Genomic DNA, 21,260 nt, shown 5'->3' on the forward strand with positions numbered 1-21,260 from the left:
TTGGAACAGTTTTAAATAAAGATTGTAACAGCGATGTCAACTGTGTTTATTCTCTGTGGCAGGGGGTGGGTAAGGGGCAACGACAGTCCTTAGGCGGAGAGGACGGATCTTCGGTATACTGGAGCGAGGCTCGCCGGGCAGAGCAGAGTGGCCCGTGTCCGGGAGGCGGTGGAGCAGCAGCCAGAGCGGGTTCTAGCGACTCCAGTCCCGCGCCTGGTGTCTTTTGAATTTTTCTTTCAGTAAATCGCATGGTTCTTAAACCGTGAGGCCTGGGGAGAGAACAGTTTGCAAAACTGCAGGAAACTGGGTGAACTCAAGCAACTGTGCATCCCGCATTAGCATTCAACCGGGTCCTGCGCGCCCAGGATGCTGATGCTGCGGAGAGCAAAGGGCGGTTTACAGGATCCTCGGCTTGCAAGAAGGCAGAGCCTGTACGGATCGCTCTGCTCTCCCGGTTTCCTCCTCTAATAAACACACCCGCAACAGCAGCAACCACCAAAAATTGCCGGCACACGGAAAGCAAAATTAAAACATAATTGCTTTTATTTATCTATTGCTTTTATAGTCATTAAAATATTTTTAGTTACATTGTATACATAGCATCCACTGTGATTATTACCTGCCATATCTGTTGATCTGCTCCTTGTGTATTCAGCACAGCAATATTAACAATTAAGAAAAGAGCACATCTTATATATTGTATCTGTCAAGATATGTTACAATTTCCATTAACAAAAAAACATTATTCTTGTTGAAGAAGCTATGAAGCATATCTTTCACGAGCACTTTATTATAATCATAGTTGTCAAAAAGAATTAGATATGCATAGATTGTAGATGCAAAGGAAATATTAGATGCACAGAATAAAATATACAGTGGGATTGAGGCATAACTATTTTTCTTTTTAAAATTAAAAAATTTTACTGAGGTAAAAAAAAAACCTGAGCTATTAAGCTTACTTAAAAGATGGCATTTGTTGGTTTAATTATACTGTAGTTATTTTATAAATATGTTTCAAAGGAAGCTTGCCATATTGCATGTCAATGAGGACTGTAAAGAAAAGCTCACAAAAAGCTAATGCATACCAAATACCAAATTTTAGTCATTAGCATTCCTATTTATTACAAACTAAAGGAACCTATTAACAGACAGAATTTCTATTTAGCTAGCATTACAGTGTTTGGCCATTAAAATAAAAAGGGCAAAGTATATACATATTTTTCCCCCCTTGGTACTATACGTTCTGTTTGCCTAGAAGCTCATGGAGAGATTGGAGATGTTTCTGATCGGGGAAACATCCAGTGGATGTTTCCGGGATTCTCCAGTGGGAATGGGCCAGAGGGCCCAGAACCTCTATTTTTAGTTATGGAGCTTAATGCTATTCATTTGTAAGGTAGGGCAAGTGGCGAGCTGAAACCGTGGAGCCTGCTGAGGTCTGCATAAGTAACTGCAGCCTGTGAGGAGCCCTTTGTCTTTAATTTGTGCCGTGAGCATATGCAAATTATTAATTGTTTCTCCTCAGGGTGAGAGAATGGATAGCAATGGTAATACTGCTTTTGTTTGGATATTAAAATTTCCTTAAATGCTTCCTAGGCTGAGGTACTTCTCCCAATGAGGATTCCCCTAGTAGGAAATCCCACCGCTAAAATGCATACATGCATATTAATTCTAGAAATACGCACATAGATTTCCATCACTTCAAAACATTTTCCTTTGAATCAAAAGAGTAAATCTGCTCTCACCCCAGAAGTAAATGGATATATAAATATATATTTTCTAAATGGCCATTTGAGGGGGAAATTTTTTCCAACCATTCTAACTTTAAGAAACTTTAAAGATTTTTTTCTTCTTAAAATCGAGGTAGGTTTCTCTCTTCTTCTCTCTCTCTCTCTCTCTCTCTCTCTCTCTCTCTCTCTCTCTCTCTCCCCTCCTCCTCCTCCTCCTCCTAATTTGGCAGGGAAATAAGTAAGTTTTACGAGAACCTAAACGAAACATTTAAAATGATAAGGAATGTTTATTTTGAATTATGCTAGATGAGTTATTTTGAGTAAACAATATAGTAGTTCTACAAACTGTTCAAACTGTGCATTTATCACATGACCTAAAGTACTGGTTCTTTTGGATCATAGCTTGGCTCAGACACAACATATTCTGCCGTCTAGGGGATTCTTTTCACAAGATGGAAAATTTCTGAGAAAGAGGCTTTCCTGGAAAGACCCATAAGAAAATAAGATGTATCAGAAGGAAGGGAATTCCTAAATCCCAGATTTTAAACAGCAAATCTCCCCATCAAAAGTCATCATTAACATTTGCAAACCTCCTGCAAAATCGATTTTCAATAGTAAAATTAGTGGGTTTGATGGGGTAAGAATTCTTTCCCCTCTTGACCACCTGGGCAGAGAAAAAAAAGGAAAACTATAATGATTCCTACCTAAACTTTTTCTGCCTGAAAATAGTAAGGGTCATTGTATTAAAAATGAAGCTTGGGTGCCTTGATGCTGGAAGATCAAGAACAAAATGGGAACTCTTTCCATTTCTAACCCCTTACATCTGGTTGAGGTTTCAGCTTTCAAGTCGCTAAAGCATGTTTGATACAGAGGTTGGAGGAATGTGACTTTAAACACCGAAGTGACCCACACTTGCCAGCAAAGGCTAGGCTACACAATTATTTGACAAATTCAGCCTCCTATTCTAAATTAACCAGTCTGATTTCTTTTTCACTACAGGGAGTGCCCAAATAATCCAGATGGGCCACCCACTTGCTTCTCTCTCACCTGAACTTTCCCTTCATTCCATGCTGAATCCAGACAGTATCAGTAGCCAAGGAGGAGAGGAGAAGGCAGTTTCCCAGTGTGAGCGAGAGATAACCCCAGCTTTCAGTAGCATTAAATCGCATCTTAGTTGGGCATGGTGAATGCATGCCTATAATCCCAATCACGTGGGAGGCTGAGGTGGGAGAATTGCAAGTTTGAGGCTGACCTCAGCAATTTAGGGAGGCCCTAAACTACTCAGTAAGACCCTGTCTCAAAATAAAAAATAAAAGAGGTGGAGCTAGGGATGTAGCTCAGTGGTAGAGTATCCCTGGGTTCAATACCCAGTGCCCCCTCCCCCCAAATCCCATTTTAAACAGAGGATTAGGAGAGAACATCTCAGTGATGCAGATAAGATAGATTCTCCCACTCCCTCAAGGGGATAATACTTGTTGGGGAGAGGATGGATATAGTTGAAGGTAAACAATGGCTTTCTAGGAGTGTCCCATTGAGAGCAAATGAGAGGGAAGTGTGGGAGAAATCTCAGAAGGCTTTCTGGAAGAGGTGGAGTTGAATAGGACAGTAAAGTTTGAGTATGAGTCTAGATGGTGAGAGGTAAGACAGGTAAGCAAATTTCAGATGCAGTGTCAGGCCTGACTTAAGGTAGGCAAATAAAAGTTTTTTGTTTTTTGTTTTTTGTTTTTTAATGAGTGAAAAAAAGGAATGCAATTATTTAAAAGTTGGATAATAAACTTCTCTAGACATTTCCCCTTCTAATAGTCTGCTTGCTGTTGTGTTAGCCTGAAATTCACTTTTCTCTCTCACTCTAATGTTATATTCTTCCCTCTTGTGAGGCCAATAAGGGAAGTCGGTTTCAGGTTGCTGATGATGTCTGGGACTGACAACAGATGTCCCCTGGTATCACACAAGAACATTCTTGCTCAGAGACTTCTCTGTAGGCAAACGTTCTCTGTATTGATGTTCTTTGTATATTCTTGCAAGGAGGGGCTTACTGCAATTCTTAGGAGTTTTGTATTTGTTCTTTCTCTCATGTTACCAATTGAATATTCTGTTTAAAACACCTCAGGATGCAAAATAGTTAGTAGAGACTGGTTACACTTGTGTGCACAGAACAGTGAAGAGTCCTCAGAAAATTTTCTCTAGATTAACAAGGAAACCCGGTCCTGCCACTAAGTAGCTCACCCAAACCAGTTTTGCTTTTTTATTTTTTTTCATCAGAGAGGCAGACAATGTCAACTACCCTTGTCTAAATGACAAAGCTTTTGCTTTTATTCCTTAAAGACGAAAATAGTAGGAAGAAAAGTTTTTACATAGCTCTGGCCTCCAGCAATGGCAGAATTCAGGAGATATTAATCAATTGTGAATATTTTTTTCTCCCCTGGGAACAGATGCTTGTTAGTTCAAGCATTCAGATATGAATTTAAAAATTCCAACCAGAAAAATAAAGAATACTGGCAAGACGAGAATCTAGACCACTCTTGCTTTTTCTTCTGAACGTGTTTTTATGCTGTAGTAGATCTTTCAGTCTGAGCCATGCCATCTACCTGTTGGCTCTTCAGAAATTACCTCAGCTGAATAATGTGGTCCCAGGCTGTACTAGGGACCCTGTCCCCAGCAGGTCCTCCCTGTAGGAGGAGCTCCTCCCATTTGCCCTAACCCCCACCTCTGATTCAGAGATCTGTCTTTCATCTTCTCCTCCCCCCTCCCCCCAAAAAACCACTGTTTCTTCCTAATCCAAAGCATGAAAGTCAACAAGTTGAGGCAATTCAATTTCAATAATAAACAGACATCTTTGGAGTTCCCAAGACCCAAGTAAAGGCCCTTCCACGGGAAATACCTAATTCAAAAGGAGGAAACAGCAAGGAGTATGAGGGCTCTGAAATAAGAGTGGAGGAGGAACCCGCCTCCAACCCCTCCTGCATGTACTGTTCATCCCAGGGCAGCTCTCTTTCCCAGCCCATCTTTTCCTGGTTGTAAAATGTGTTCAGTTCCAATATACACAGGCAAACATTCGGCGGAACAGTGTGAAGAGGAAAGTCTATCCATTAGCACATTCAGGGACTGAGTCTGGGATGTACATTCAACAAAGGGCTTCTTGTATGGGAGCCCTAGACCTCAGCATTGCTCCAACGTATGCTGACCTGACCTCAATTTGTGTGGGCTATGTGCATCTGTGTGTGTGTGTGTGTGTGTGTGTGTGTGTGTGTGTGTGTGATATTGACAAGGCCAGAGGAATTCACACTGCTCTGTACATCTCTTGGTAAAAAGGAGGAAAAGTGTATTGGATGACCTTGTGCATACATGTTGAGGGAGGGGAGGAGACTACAGAGATTAAGAAATGAAGAGGGGTCAGAATTTTATTTAAATGAGTCTCACATTTCTCTGGAAAGCTTTTCAGAGAATATGCTCTTCTTTCCCATTTACTTCTCTGCAGCACAGTATGGAGACTCACCTAGCTGAGGAGGGAGAGAGGAACATGTTGGTCCAAACTGAATTCTGAAGAAAACTGGGCTCCAGTTTCCAGAAATCCTATGTCACAGAGGGGCAAAGTGTTGGCCAGGTCACCAAGCATGAAACTGAAACTGAGTTCCATCCACAGATTTTTCAAATTAACTTGTGCACACACTGAAGATCCGTTGCTTGAGTGAGACACTAAAAGCCTGGGTCAAGGGTGGTTCCTTTGGGACATCTGCTGATGGGGTGTGTGAGGGCTGCATTCTGGAGGCCTGGTACTTGGATTATATCTTCAGCCACTCCTGGATCACACTGCTGGGGAGGCTAGATTAGGAGCCAATGGGAGAGTATAGGTGTCCACCAAATCAGCAAAAGCAGCAAGCAGGTCAGGAAGAATCCAGAAAATGTTCCTCAGAGATAGCCAGTCTCTCCATGTACAGAAGGGATTATTAAGTCTGGTCCTGAGTCACAGCACCAACATCCTCAGAAGGTCTCCAGCCCTCTGCAGCAATCTATAGTATTCATCAGTATGACTGAAAAAGCTTCTTCTATCAAGTTTAACAACTTTCTGGTGTAACTTCTGAGAGGGCTGATTGCTTATTCATGCGGAAGCAAGACGCCCAGTTCATTTTGCCTGGTTTTGCTACTCTTTGTTGGGTTTGGGAGTGTTATGGTAGCTGCAAATGGCTTCTCAAGTGACATTTGCTGACATTCAGTGAAGTACATTTATCAGTATTCGCCAGCTCACCTCTACACATGCAATCCATTTTGTTTTGTTCTTCATAGCAACCTCCTTCCCAACACCCGTGCCCTGAAAATGATAAATGGCAAGGTGGCATATTTCTCAAGCTGCACTCAAATGTCACTGTGAAAAATCTTTAATGGACTAAGTGTAGCTTTTCACGTTACAACTTGTCATGTACTGAGAAATTCTAGAGTTTCTCCTTAATCCACAAGTCTTTTGGAACCACATATCTGCAAGCAGAGACTAATTACAAGCTACACCAGTCAGACCTGGGCAAGCAGAAACCAAGAGAAAACATCTGATATCAGCTAATTCTTATTATTATTTCTCCATTTTCACTACTTCCTTTTTACTCAGGTATGAGCAATCTGCTACTCTAATGAAGTGGGTGGCAGTCCCATCAGCCCTCCATGCAGGCTTGAAATCCACTCATACACTTCTCCAAAATGGTTTTACTCTTATCCATCAAGGCTCAACAATTCTCCCCTCCAAAAACTGATTCTGCATCATAAATCCTGGCCACTAAAGATTGGATATAGTGGGGTAGTTGAGAGGTACCTGAAATGACTGTCTGGAAGAGTCTTTTCTCCTGTCTCCCTAGTTGCCCTTTTTAGAATGGGTGCCCATCCTTCCAGAGGCCATGTGTCACATTGCCACCTGAAAGGCCTGCCCCCCCCCCCCCCCCCCCCCGTTGCATGCCTGTTCACCACTGTCACACCACTGTCAGCGAAGTGGCCTACAGACATTCCTTAACCCTCGAACATGACTCTTCTCTCAGGTTCCACCTTTTCAATTGGTGTCAATTTCCTGGAGTGTGCCCCAAGGGGGACTCAGTCCTTGTACACCAGCTGTGGTCTGAACATTTGGATGGATCTCCACAAAATTCATGTTGCAGTGTCAACACTGGCTAATCACCAATGTGATGGTATCACCACGGAGGTGATTAGATCATCCAGATAGCAATGTATAAAAAAGGATCCAGAGAACTGTCTTGCCCCTTTCCTCATGTGAGGCACCATCTGTGAACTACGAAATGAACCTCACCAGACACTGATCTTGGACTTCACAGCTCCTAGAACTATGAGAAATAAATTGCTGTGTTTACGAGTCACCCAGTTGATGGTACTTGATTATAGTGGTCTGAATGGACTAAGACACCACCATAGTCAGGAGAGAGTTTGTGGATTTGCCTGTGTCTGTGATGGGTCCCAATCAAAGTACTTCCATCAATTAACATCGATATACTGCGGTGTTTGAAAGTTGGAAAGACATTCTGGAACCATGCAAAAGAATGATACTATCCAAATGTGTGCTATCCAGGTTCATCTTTGGCCAGTTACTAAACATGGGAATGTTTTAGTTTTACTTCTGGTTCTTCAAGCCCAACCCAAGCTCGGATTTGAATGTCTGCTCTGGACTCGGGTTGAGGAATGACTCAGACACCTCTTCTGATTTTTTCTTAATATCTTCCTGAGTTTTCTTCTCCCTTAGGTTTGGTCTCCTGTTTCTTGACTTGAATAATTGTTTCCTCTAGTCTCAGTCCTCTGGGGCCTCTTTAACACGTATACAAGGTCTTTGGTCCTACGGAGACTCAACAATCTAATAGTTTAAACAATTGAAAAATCTGTAAATACAACCATTGTTTTGTTGAGCCTCAATAAAGCTCAAACACTTCACTTGTATTTCCTGCACCACAGTTTTGAGTTCTTTTTGAAATCTAGTCAGAACAGAGCTGAACATTTTACCTTTTCTCACCTTCTATTTGGGATAAAGAAGGGAAATCAGTTGTATCCCCAGTGACCAGGACTGGTAGGACAGAAGTGTCAACACTGGCTAAATACCTGGACAGCAAGGGGACCCAGAGAGGCTCCCTGGGGTGGGATGCACACCAGACTGCCTCAAGCCCTGGTGTGTCTGAATCGACTGCTCTTTGCAGGCCAAGACATAACAGCAGTGACTACGTGTCAGCTGTTCCTGTGATTTGGCAGGATAGACAGTCAAATCGGGTTGCTGGGTGTAGGGGTGGGGCTAAAGTGTCATGGTTTGGAACCCACTAAAAAGCAAGCAAAGGTCAGGGGTGACTTTTGAAGGAAATGGTTGTGTCTTTATTTGCCTGGCTGTTTTGTGCCTGCCTGTAAGCTGTTTCATGTACAAAGGGCAAAAGATAGGAGACAGACCCATTCCATTTTCATTATTGACTCATTGATTTTTTTTTTTTTTCATTATTTTGGAACAAACAAACAACCCTCGAATAGTTCTTTCCAAAATCAACAGAGATTCTATTGTCTCGCCCAGTGAGCACAACACCTGTTCTAGGGGTGGGGCCCTAGATGTGATCTTTGAGATATAGTACAGTGTGTGTTGTGTGTGTTAGCATGCGTGTGTGTGTGCGCGCCCGCATGCACATGCATACACATGTGGGTACACAGGCAGAAGAACTCTGGGAGGAAGGCTGGGAGCAGAGGTGAGGGAAGTACTTTTCAGAACCAAGAAACTGTGAGGATGCCTGGCATCTAGTCTTCTCACCTGACAAATAAAACAGCCTGCATTTTAGTCCATAATTATAGCCTGCATGTAATAATTAATGCCAGGTTGCTTTTTAGACATTCCTATATATTCTAGGTATTTTCCCTTTTATTTAACCATTTCAGGGCACAGGGAGTTATAGTTCCACCGGGGGTGTGCATTCTCTTTTCAGTAAAACTGTGACCTGAATGATAGAACCCCATTTGTTGTCCCCTTCAATGCACTGTGGCAGAAAGGACCAAAAAATGTCTTCTGTAGCCATCTGCACCCATCCTGGCCTTTGCTTGTGTCAATCTTGGTGTGGAACTTCCAGACCTTTTCTTCCTCTGCACCTTTATCCTTCCAGCTCCTGACATCATCTTCTTTCACCCACATCCTGTAGCATCTCCCTCCAGCAGTTACTTAGCCAATGTCCTGAAGCCTCTTTGCAAGTTCCTGGTGGCTAGGACCATGTCTTAACTGAGGTCATGTGGTAAGATCACCTCTCCTTATGGAGCCAATCTGCCACATGTCCTGAGAAAAGGACACATAAGGGCATGGAGCCATTGCTTGAGAATAAGAGGGACAGAGTGGACAGGCAGAGCCCAGGTGTGTTCAGTACAGGAGACACAGAGTTTAGTTTGAATCTATTTATCCTAAGTCCAGGCCCTTCCTGGCCAGACTCCTGTCTTCTGAGCTCTCTGGGAAATTTTCCTTTTCTTCATTTTCCGTGATGCTTCTACTCTAAGCAACCAGGTCCCGGTGCTGATCCGAGAGCATCTCATGCTCTCTTCCACTTAGCTCCTCCCAGGGCTCCATTTTCGATGCTCTCCTTCACTCTGACTCTATCCCTTGGTTCATCCTTTACTTTCTCTTTTCTGTGCCCTGACTACCCTCTCTTTCAGCGCTTGACTCATATCTGAAGTTCCATCATAATTTCATTGACAGAGGAGCCTAGAACAATGGTCCTGAGAGGCGCTGTTCTTGGTTATTCATGGTTATGATTTACAGGCCAAGTCTGCATGCCACCTGGTGTCATTAGTCTTATTGAGCCACAGCCAGGCCCATAGTTTTATGCAGCCTGTGGCTGATTTCCTGCTGCCATGGGCAGGGTTCCGTGGTTACCACAGAGACCACGTGGCTAAAAAGCTTAAAATATTTACTATCTGGCCCCTTACAGAAAAAAACCTGCTGCCCCTGTTTTAGATCACAGAGGGCATGCGCACACCAGTGGAACCATCCAGTGAAGATGAGGAATTGACGTTACTAGAGCTGAAGGAGTCGAGGCAGGGACGATGAAAGCAAAAACCACGGGAAGGAAACAGCCCTGGGAGTTTTAATAAGAGTAAGGACTCTTTGTCCTTTGTAGCAGGCAGGAAAGCAGAGTGTAGTAAGTATAGGTGCAGGGATCTGGGGAAGGGTCATATCAATAGGGGCATAGATGTCACCTGGGTCCTTGTCCATTGCCTGGCTTTTCTCAGAGCGTGGGGTGGGGAGTGCACAGGCAGGACCCAGTATTGAACCTCCCCAAACACCATAAAAACTGACAAACCCAACCACCCCCTCAACAGACCCCTCCCTTGAACTTGATGTCCCCCCTCCACTTACTGTTCCATTTGCCTGCTTCCCTTTGTCATAAAACAAGTCTGAAGAACTCAAGATGTTGCTGTCACAATCCCCATCCCTCGGCCAGCTGCTAAGATCACTCTTCTCAAGGATGTGTGCACACCAGCTTCACAGGGCTGTGTCTGAACATGCCAGGCCCACTCTGCCTTCAGACCTTTCTGCAGGCTCTTCTCTTGGACAGAAGTCTCCCCTCACGTCTCCCTAGTTGGCTTCTTCCAATCAAATCAGCTCAAGGAGCACCTTCTTCCAGAACCATCTCTGAGGTCTGTCTACTTTGTTCCCTAAAGTCACTCCATTAAGTCACCATGTCTTCAGCTGTCTCCACAGCGCTTCTCATCCTCTGAAATGATCTCTTCAGTTATCTGCTGACTTGTTTGTTTTCCATCTTGTCCTAGAGTATAAGCCCATGGGAGCAAGGACCTCACCTGCCCTCTTCACTTTTACATCTTTACGTCCACCTGGAATACGGTCTTGTGCCTAGTAGAAGCCCGATGACCATGTGTTAGTAGAATTAACCTTCACGATAGTCTAACTCAAGAACATGTACGGTAAGAATCTGCCCATAGGGATAGCGAGGCGCCCCTTTAGTCGGCCACAGGAAGCCCTAGGGGGCACAAAGTACCAATCCACAGAACCCAACCGGGGTGGGTGGGTCTGGACTCTCGGTGTTGCAGCCCGCAGGGGTGAGTGAGAGGCCCGGCATTTAGGAAGCACTGGACTGAGTATCACTGGTTTCACAAAAGTCATTGGACACCTCTGTGATACTCAGCTCTGGAAAAGGCTCAGATAACACCCTGGTTACAAGATGGGGAAACTCAGACAAAAAGCATCATTAAAAAGTGGGACCCTAGGTTAAAGACACCAGAGGACCTCAGGGAGCCAAGAGGCAGAGTGGCTTCCTTTGGAAGATCTGGGACCTGGTGCAGAGGTGGCCATTCTCCCCCTTCTCGATCCTGCCTCTGCCTGCTCTGCTCATTCCTCTCTGCTGATTGGGTTTCCCTGCTTCTTGGTGTGCAGGGAGATGGCAGATACCCACTTACTTCCCTGCGTGTCCACTGCTAACTCCTTGAAGGAAGAGCCCATTTGGCCTTTGGGGACAGAGATTAGCTCCAGAGGACTGAGTCCTCCTTGAATGGGGACCCATTCTCAGAGAAGGTTGTGGGTCATTCTACCGAATTAGGAATGAAACGCTAGCACTAGGGCATGGAATCCTGCCACGTCTACAGGGTGGGTGGCAGCCATCAGTTGCTGTCATCTGTAGTTGAATGACTTTGTCAGGCTCTTTCTTGAAGACAGGTCTCAAGGAAGTGTGGAAATTACCATGAAGCCAGGGAGCACCCAAGGGAGGCCAAGAAGAGATGCTGCACACTGGGAAGGTGTCGCCTGCTTCTGTGGGCTCTGCAGAGACAAGCAGAGGAGAGGGACTTGGGCAGCTGTGTGGCCTAAGATCCGTGGAGTTGAGGTTAGAGGAACGGAAGCTCCTGAGTGGCCGAACCCACAGGGATCGGTATCTTCAGCTGCTTCGGTAGTTCACAGAAGAATTTCACAGGGTTGGAAGCTCAGGAACTTCTCTAGAAGCCTGTTCTTCACACCCTGGTAGATTCTTTTGCCTGTTTGAATACTCACGACACTATTTGCCTTCTCCTTTTTGTTTCCTAGAAGAAGACCGCAGTTAGGTCCAGACAGCAGGGCTGCGCGGGTCTGCAATTGAAAGATGTGAGGACCAGACACCTGCTTCCCTAACTCAGAGGATCCGGAAGACTCACTCCCCAGCCCTCTCCTTAAAAACGCTTTTAAAAAATGCATCACAGCAGCAAACTTTCTCCAACTGGCCAGAGAGACGCGGCTTCTCTGGAGCTCGGCGACCGCCCCTACCATGCCCCCCTTGCCCGCATTTCAACCCCTCTCCTTCCCCGGCTCTGGGGGCTATAGCCAGGCCGCAGACCCCTCCACTGACCTGTTCTTGGCCGCTGCGGCGCGGTCGCGCTGCCGCCGGTTCTTAAACCAGTTGCCTACTTGTGTGGGAGTGAGGCCGGTGGCCTGCGCCAGTTCGCGTTTCTTGCTGGGGTTGGGGTAGGGATCCTGCAGGTACCACTCCCGCCAGGCTCCGAGTCCGCTCCTTGAAGCAATGCGTCTTCTGCTCGCCGTCCCAGATGGTGCGCGGCAGCGGGAACTTCTTGCGCACGCGGTACTTGTCCACCGGGCCGAGTGGGCGGCCGCGCAGCTTCTCGGCCTCCTGGTAGTGTGCCTCGAGCCACATGGCCTGCAGCTTGCCGTGAGACTCCTTGGTGAACTTGTGGTTCTCCAGGATGTGGTACAGATCGCGGAAGTTGCCCGTGTGGAAGGCGACCACGGCGCGCGCGCGCAGGATCGACTCGTGTTTGTTGATGGCCTCGCACGCCCCGGGGGCCACAGGCAGCGACCAGAGGAAGCGGCCCAGCCGCTCGATGTCGCCCGTCTCCTCCAGCGTCTCGCAGACGCTGGCCACCTGCTCCGGCGAGAAGTTGAGGGTGGGCAGCTGGAACATGGACAACTCTTCCGGGGGGGCCCTGGAGCCGCCGCCGCCGCCGCCGCCGCCTGCTCCGCCAGCACCGCCGCCTCCCGCACGGTTCCCGCCGCCGCCGCCGCCTCCCTCGCCGCCGCCGCCTCCCGCACCGTTCCCGCCGCCGCTACTCGCCAGAAGTAGGGAGCAGTGGTGAGAATCCGCGAAGTTTGGCAACAAGAAGTGGGAGGAATAGAGGTCTAGGGGGGAGCGGAATACCATGGACTGACCTGAGAGGAGAGGAGAAAATTCAGGGAGAGGAAGAGAGAGGGGAGGAAGAGGAGGAGAGGGGCGATGAGGACCAGGAGGAGGAGAGGAGAGGGGGGAGGAGGTGAGGGAAAGGAGGGGGGTAGAAGGAGAGGGGGGAGGAGGAAGGACGTAAGGGACACCCCACCCACACACATCCACACACACACACACCCGCGCAGCCACATAGAGAGGGAGGAAGGAGAGCGGCCCGGTGCGCGCGCGCAGAGCGAGAACCCGAGACAGAGAGAGGGAAGGGAGAGGAGAGCGAGAGCCAACCACTGCCGAGTCAAGATTCAGCGATTCCACAGCAATCGCCCTAATGACAACAGCCTCATAATATCTCCCCTAAATCCACAGTGAGTGCAGCATTGAAACATTTTGTTTCGCTTTTCTATTGGTCTGCGGCGTGTCGTTGTGGCGTTGCCACGGCAACCACTGCCAATCACTGTCAGCCCTGCCAATCAATACCGAGAACGTAAGGACGGTTTTACCACTTAGCCAGAGGAGGGGGGGGAGGGGAGAGGAGGAATGAGGGAGACCAGGGAGAAAGATTTTTTTAAAAAATCTTTGCAACTCTTAATCTCACCACTTCCCCTCCTCCCCCTCCCCTTCCTTTTTTCTCTGGCTGTCTCTGAGCCTCTTGCCTCTTCCCCAAAGAAGTTGATTCAGAAATTCGAAAAGCTATGGACCTTGAGTAGTTGAAGGAGATGACCAATTACAGGGGAGATTTTGTTGGAAAGCAAGAGTCTCCCCATGCCTTAGGAACACCAGGCGGCTTGCCTGCAAAGAGAGGCCCAGGGCCAGCTGAGCCGGCAAGGTTTGCACATGGTGTGCACGTCGGTCTGCCTCTTTCTGCCTATGTGAGCACTAATAGTGGCAAGGAAGAAAGGAGAGATGAGATCATGGGACCAACCACACGCCGATCCTGACTAAGCAGCCACTAGATCCCAGATTGGAATAGAGGGCATGTAGCACCTGGGAGTCTGAGCACAGGACCCAAGGTGCAGAAGACAGTTCTGGCTTCTCTGGCTTGTGCCCTTTGGTTATATCCCTCAGCATCAGTTGGACTTTTCTTTACTCTGTTCCTAGCCAAGGAGCCTTGATTTCTCCCATTGCCTTGTATTTTAAAATAGTGGAAATAACAGTACACTTCTTTCCATATTACAAAGCAATCTTTTTGTTTTCCCTTAGACTTCATCTGACTCTTGGAGTTGTGGAGGAGCTGAAGCCTGGGAGCCCTCTGGACCCTGGGGAGTACAGAAGCATCTCCCAGCCACCACACACTAGAAGCTCTGGGCCTGCCCATAAGCCCCAGAAGGGCACTGAAACTTTGGAGGCCACCCTGAGAAAACAGAGAAGGCCTGGAAATTGTTTGCCCATGAGTTAATAATGATAATGATAATAATAAAACTAAATCTCTATGGAGAAAGTAACATTGCAAGCTTAAAGCAGACCCTAAAATGTCCATAGAACGTAGAGCGCCCTCCCTCCCTGAGGCCACCACAGCCCCCAGGTCAGGCATTGGCGCTAATTCTTAGGTATGTTGCTTTTAAGAAGATGTAATCAGCATCTTGAGTCGGGCCTTCTTTTGTGAGGTTTCTGTAACTATGGAAGATTTGTCGGGGTCAGAGACGTCTTTCCCTGAGCACTGTGTATATTTAGACAGGACTCGGTTTGGTGTTAAAAAGTGTATATGTTGAATGGATTCACACACAGTAGCCAACAATGCCCACATTGTCGGCCCGTGTACAACGCGTATTGAAACGCAGCGCCCAGACTTCAACTAATCTGCCCTCAATAAAGCTGAAATAATTATCCTAAGCTGCCTTTCCAGAAGAAAAATCATTGAGGAATTCAAAACTTTTTTTTAAAACAGATCTTTTCTGCATTCCGATGCAGATCTGGGGCGCGGCACCGGGCCACACCACTTTGGAGATTTTGATGAGGGAGGAGAGAAAAAGATCGAGAAAATTTAAATGGGAAACCTAACGTCACTGGGCGACAATTACCCCAGCCCCTAAACCTTAAGCTTAGGCCCTGCTTGAGCCGTGACTCCTGCAGCGCCAGGCCTAGGAGAGCCGAGAAGTGCGAGCCTCATTGAAGGTTCTAGGGCATCGAGGAGGTTCTGGGTTGGGCGAACGGCCCATACTGGCTCACCCAACCTAAGGCAGCTATGGGGTAGCGAGACCTAAGCCTGCCTACTGGGGCAGTGAAATACTCCTCCAAAGAGGAAGACCCGACAAGCCCCACTTCGGGGGTCTCTCTCTCTCTCTCTCTCTCTCTCTCTCTCTCTCTCTCTCTCTCTCTCTCTCTCTCTCTCTCTCTCTCTCTCTCGCCTAGCTGTGAGTGCTTTTCTGCTCAGCTTCGAAGCTCTGGGCGGTCGTTCACTGTGGGCCCAGAAAGAGCCCAAAGGTTGGGACACAAAAACAGACACTTCATCCTTTCTTCCCGATCCCTTTCTCTTGTAGGGAAAGGATTATAGACTGAAAGGTGGGAGGGGAAGGGGCAGGAGGAGGAAGCGGGGAGGAAGGAATGAAAAAGGGGAGGGGAGTGGGTATTGTGCCGCGTGTGGTGGTAGAATTCCTACGGGTGGTTCCGAATATTGTGTTCAACTTTTTGAAAGCAGCTCGTGACCCCGAAACTACATCCCCTTGGAGCCGGGGACCCAGGCGCCGGGCGGGCGGGTGAACCCGACCAGTCCCACCCCATCTCCGCAACCCCCCGCCTCCGGGTGGGAGCGACCTGGCCTCTCCCTGCTGCTGCGGTGCCAGCCCCAGGAAGGCTGGGCAGGGGCCGCGGGCTCTGCGAAACGCTGACATCGAAAATCCTCGCCACTCAGGGAGAATGGAGGAAAGTGGGGCCGGGATTCCGCTCAGCGCCACTCCTGCCCCCCACCTCTGCCCTGGCATCTGCCAACCCGTTGCACCCTGCCTGTTCCAGTGGCGGTCGCAGCTCTGGAGCGCAAAACCGGGAGGAGGGCGGCGGCAAGGCGCGCATCTTTGTGCGCAGGGACCTAGCCCGGCGGCGCGGGGCGGGCAGCAGACCCCGACTATCCGCGCCTTCCCGCAGAGCCCAGCTCCGCGCCGCCCAGGCGAGCCATCCTAGCGGCCCTGCTGCCGCCAGCGCCTCTCGGCACTGGCCGGAAGCACCACGCCCGCCGCCTGAAGCCAGTAAGTTGAGAGTCCTGAGAGCTGGGCGGGGAGGCGGGGCGGTTGGTCCTCCGCGCGGATGGCGGGAGAGACTCCGGCGGGACTGGGAGCGCAGGCTCCGCAAGGTCTCGGGCTAGGGGTGTTAAATGTGTGTGTTTGGGTGAGAAGGGCGACAGTGGAGCACCGGAACGTCCCCTCCTACATTCCCAAGAGTTGGCACTGGGGAAAAAGGAGCAGGGGGACTTCAGGTTTCAGGGGCCCAGGGCGCCTTTCTCCCTGGTCTGGAGACCAAGTCATTGAGCAGCGTGAAGGCTAGCAAGGAGAGCCTGGGGAGCTCCTGGAGGCGGTGAGTCACGGAAAAGGACTGCACCCCTAGTCTCTCAGAGCGGCTAGGCCGGGCCGGATAGGTTAGCCTGCAGGGTCTCTAGGTCTCTCCCTTTCGCTCTCGCGGTTCAAACTCGAAGATCTGGGACTTGGTGAATCTGAGACATGTCACTGGTACAGACCAAAGTTACCTGTGCAGAACAAATTGTCGCCATCATCCCCTACTCAATGACGATGAGGGAGGCCAGCGGATGGACTGCATTCAGTTGGTGCAGGAAGGAAAGAGAGCGTTTGGACTGCAGCGTGTTCTCTCATGTCTGCTGGGCATTTATTTACAACTGCCAACCCCAACCTCAACACCGGGAAAGTCCCAACTCCACCAGGAAGGACACCTAGAGTTCCCCACTCTCTTGTTTCCAGTTACAGGGAAAGCAAGGGTTCTACAGGCCTCCAGGAGAGGAGGATCCGAAGGGCTGGGGTAGCTGCACCCTATTCGGCCTTGCTTTGCTCAAAATAGCAGACCCCAGATGGCCTGGGGAAGATTCGTCCTGGGGGGCAACGCCCCTTCCGGCCCCCAGGAAGTCCAGAAGTGGGGCTGGCCCTGTGGCCTGCGGTCTGGGCCTCACCGCAAGCTGCAAACTGAGGCTCTTGGCTAATACCGCCAGGGAGGCGCAGGGGAGCGCAGCGCGCTGGCGGGGAGGCCCACGAAGCCCTTCAAGGACCCCGATTACTTTCCTTTGAAAAACAACAACACAACAACTGCTCCCTCCCCGCGCCCCCGCCCCCCCGCCTTAGCCTCCGGGGACCGCGCTCCAAGCAATTGTCGCCCGGGACCGTAAACACAGCTCAGTTGCCTCAACTTTCTCCGTGCATAAAAGTTCCTGGCGTGCGGGGAAATTGAATATTTGATCAGCCCCTTTGAGTGACCCTCATTAGCCTGGCGCCCTGCTAAGCTCCGGCATTGCAAGAAAGCTGCTGGGCCAGCAGTTGTACGCCTTGTTAGCGCCGCTTAATGAACCGGCCCGACGGCTCAAAGGCGGCCTCAGAGGCCGGCAGCGCGCACCTCTCGGCACCCCCGCTCTGCCTAATGAGCCCACCGCCCGCTAAAGACCCTTCCACCCCCCACATCCTCAAACAAGAGAAGTTTGGCTCCGTCTTGGGCTGCAAGCACCTCCCACTGCCAGGCCCAGGAGGGTGGGCACAAACCAGCCTCGCTGGCTGTGTTGATCTAGTACCAAGAAAAAGGACCGGAAGACTTGGGGGATATGACCCATACTGGTTGTGCATATGAGGGGAGGCAGATTTTTGCCCAGCCTCGGTGATCTAGTCCAGGGAATGCACTGTCACCCTCTCCCAAGAGGGCCAAGTACAAATCAATTAGTCACCTCAGCTCCTTAAAGGTGCATCTGGACTAATGTTGGAATGACAGAGGGCAAATGCCCAGGGGAGGGTCAGTTTTTCATCCTCCTCCCTCCTCAAGTTCCCTTGGTCTTCACTACTCAGGAGGCTGCACATTTCTATCCTTCAATCCTCTTCTGACAACCAGAACTAGGGGTTTGTATTGAGAAAGGGCCGAGCAGACTTGATTCCCCCCAAACTACCTCTTCCCCACTATCCACATAGCCCCAACAGTCAAATGGCAGTAGGGAAAGCAAGGGTACCATGGCCTATACTAACTGCTCACATCCCCTACCCCACCTCCCAAGTCCTTCTCTAGTCTCTCTTTCATCATATTTTAGTCCTGATAAAAGTATCCTAGGGAGAGCCATCATTCTTGGAGGAGACTGGGCCTAATATAGGCCTAGGAAAGAGGAAGAGAGAGAAAGCTCTGGAAGAAAGGGAAACCAACACAACGGTCTATTTGCCCTCTTCCTTTTCTTGGGGCAAGTGATGTGGTTGACCAGTAAATATAAGAAACTTTATTAGAGATTGTTCCTTAGTCCTCAGGAAGAGTAGACTCCCTCACACTCTCCTCTCTCCTACATGGCCCTTTTCCTTGACAGTTGGAACTCAAGGTCACCTCTCACTCCCTCCTTGCACAGTCCTTAGACCCTTGAATATTACTTTTAGAGGGATGAATACATTGGATTTGGGAATAAGAGTCCTCACAGACCCAATTTGGGGGTATTCTGGAGCCCCCACCCCCAATATGCCCATGATCCCTTCTACACAGGAGGCCTGCTCGGGTTCATCACCTCAAGTCCCCATTCCAGGGTGCCCACTCTGAAAGGAGTGCACAGGGCCATTCTTCACCCTCTGCCAAAAAACCAGGTAGGCCTTGGGATAGCAGAGTCCTCAGTCCATCTGGGTTCCCCCTTTACCCTTTCCCTCCCTCACCCCCTCCAGTTACAAGGTATGCCATGACTCATTCCCATTCCAAGGTATCCAAAATCAAGCCCCAACGGACAATATTGAGGTATCATCCCAGTTGGTCAAAGCCAGTGCTGGGGCCAAGATCCATCTATTAGGGCAAAAGTAGGGGCGGAGAAGCCGAGGAGGGGGATGTGGGGGCGGCAGGAGCTGTTGCAGAGAAGGGGAACCTGAGGCGGAGGGTAGGACCCACCAGCTGCTGGGGGAGGAGAAAGGAGGGGGTTGGGAGTCTGCGGGCAATGGTCGGGGCAGCAGGGACTTCAGGCGTCGGAGTTGGGGGCTAGATCCAGAGGGAGGGGGGCGTGGAGACGGGGGTCGGAGGAGCGCGCGGGGCGGAGGGTGGGTGCAGCTCTTTAAGAGCCACAAGGACTGGCAGGAGAGGCGCGCGGGCCCGGGGCTGGTAGCGCGCTGACCCCGAAGGGGATTTAGCGGGAAGGGGAGCGGCCGGGCTCCGGGGGGCTTTGTCCGGGGGGCGCCCAGAGAGGCCGAGGCACAAGAATAAGGAGTGGGCTGCGGCTTGAAAGGCCGCGCGGAGCGGCGGCGCTGCTGCTCTTGACTTCTGAGCAGGGCTTAGAAAGCCTGCCCCGGCTTAAGTCGAGCTGCCAATGCTGAACCCTGAGCGCCTAGTCCGAGAGCCCGTCCTGGGATGAGGGGGTGCTGGAGTGGCGGGGCACCTGGCAAAGTCACTCTTGGCTCTACAGCCTCGCGATCCTAGCGCAGAGCTGCGACCTTAGCGCAGAGTTTGCGAGTCTGACAGGCCGCGACTGGCACAGTCAGTTTTTTTTTTTTTTTTTTTTTTTTTTTTTTTTTTTTTTTAACTTGGCGTTTGGTTTTGCGTTTCCACTTCGCGTAACTCCGGAGCCGGCCAACCCAAATGGATTCTCAACAGGTGGCCAGGTAAGTCTGTTTACAGAATTCTGGTAACAACGTCAACTCCTCCCCGACCCTCTTCCTTTACCCCTCCCTCCTTCCCCTTAGGCGGGCCGGAGTCCTCCGGCCTCCTCCTGTGGCGAGGTGGGGGTGTGGGCGGTGGAGAACCTGCGCCCTCCCCCCGGAGGTCTTCGGGTTCGGGGTTTCAGCCCAGGAAGGCTGGCAGGCGGCCCCTGAGAAGTTCCACCCGGCATCCCGGGTCCTGGTTACCACTCACAGCTCGGAGTGGGCCCTGGCGCCCCACGAGGGGGAAGGAGGGAGAGCGCGTCACAGCTCCTCAAGAGTCAGTTAACAGGAGGGGAGACAGACGACCCCCTTGGCCGGAGACCTTTGTGTGAGGGTCACCGTGAAAACTATTCATCTTCTTTTATGAGAGATGAGGGATCCGACCCTGGGGAGCCCGCGCCAGCCATACAAAGGCCCGCAGAAGACCGTCTCGGCAACCAGGGGTAGGAGTGGGGTAGGGGAGGGGGAGGGGACGCAAAGAAAGCCCAGGCGAAAAATCCGGGGTGTTTGAGGGGAAAAGTCGGAAAATGTCCCCAGAGCGCGCCACAAAAACCGAGGCGCGCTCGCGGGGGCGCACAGCCTGTCTCTCCCCCTCCCGTCTGCCCCTCTCTCTCTCTCTCTCTCTCTTCTCTCTCTCTCTCTCCTCTTCTCTCTCTCTCTCTCTCTCTCTCCCCCCCCCCCTCTTTCTTACACGCGCACTCACACCCATTCCACGCAGGTAGCCCACCACGCGGTTCTTGGCTGTGCGGGGTCGCATGTCCAGGTGCCCAAGCCGAGCTTAGAGCACAGCCGCCCTTTCCCCCCCCCCCCCCCCGCCTGCCAAGAACCCTCCCTCCCGGCCACCCGCGACCCGACTTGGGGAACTGGGAAGCCCCCAGGGCTGAGGCGCAGGGAGAATCTTACCTGCGGTAAGGTAAGGGAAGCCGGGAGCATGGAACAGCGGTGATAAATATTCATTAGGAAGTATAGTCTCTCCTTTTAAAACCGCGCCGTGCGCTCTCTTTCTCCTATCTCTCCTTCCCTCCCTCCCTCTGTCCTCTAGTAGGCACTCTCCTCCTCTCGCTCTGTCCCCCCCCCTTCCTGCGAAATACCGGGTGGATCCCAGTCCAGCTATCCTGTTGGGAAGCCCTGAGCTGCGGGCAGCGCCTCCACAGCTCGCTGTTTGCTTTCGCTCTTGGGGCGTGCGTTCCCCCATCCTTTCCCCTCCCTTCCTCTCGCCCAGCCCCTCACCTCCTCCTAAATTACTACATCATTAGCTTTATTTGGGGGGGGGGGGTGTAAGCGGAGCAGCCAGAACGCACCTCTCCATAGCAGGGTGAGAAGTCGGCGCTCTCCGAGGCAGTCCCAACTCCATCTCCACCCCATCCTCCCACGTCTCCACATTCTTGCTCAGTTCTGTTTCTTTTTCTTCCCTCTTTCCATCTCCACCTCCATCCTGCACCAACCCAACTCCCTCACCATCCCTCCCACCGCGCCGCCGCCAATCCGGATCCCAGACTGAGTCGGCTGTGAGATGTCTGGTCGGTAGGTCCAATGCGTCGAGGCTGGGACTTCACCCTGCAATGGAAATGAGGGTGGTTACCCATTCT

The 21,260-nt window shown here is 50.3% G+C and overlaps 1 pseudogene across 1 annotated transcript; it reads right to left on the reverse strand.

Annotated features, from left to right (window-relative positions):
* Positions 1 to 313: 313 nt before the first annotated feature.
* On the reverse strand, positions 314 to 20,628 carry LOC306643688 (homeobox protein SIX3-like; annotated as a pseudogene). Its single transcript has 3 exons — positions 20,575 to 20,628; positions 12,059 to 12,873; positions 314 to 464 (listed from the first exon to the last, which is right to left on the reverse strand). The product of its transcript is annotated as a homeobox protein SIX3-like (transcript).
* Between the last annotated feature and the right edge of the window lie 632 nt (positions 20,629 to 21,260).

This window comes from Sciurus vulgaris (genome assembly GCF_902686455.1).
Source record: "Sciurus vulgaris genome assembly, chromosome: 14".
In the NCBI taxonomy this organism is placed as follows: domain Eukaryota; kingdom Metazoa; phylum Chordata; class Mammalia; order Rodentia; family Sciuridae; genus Sciurus; species Sciurus vulgaris.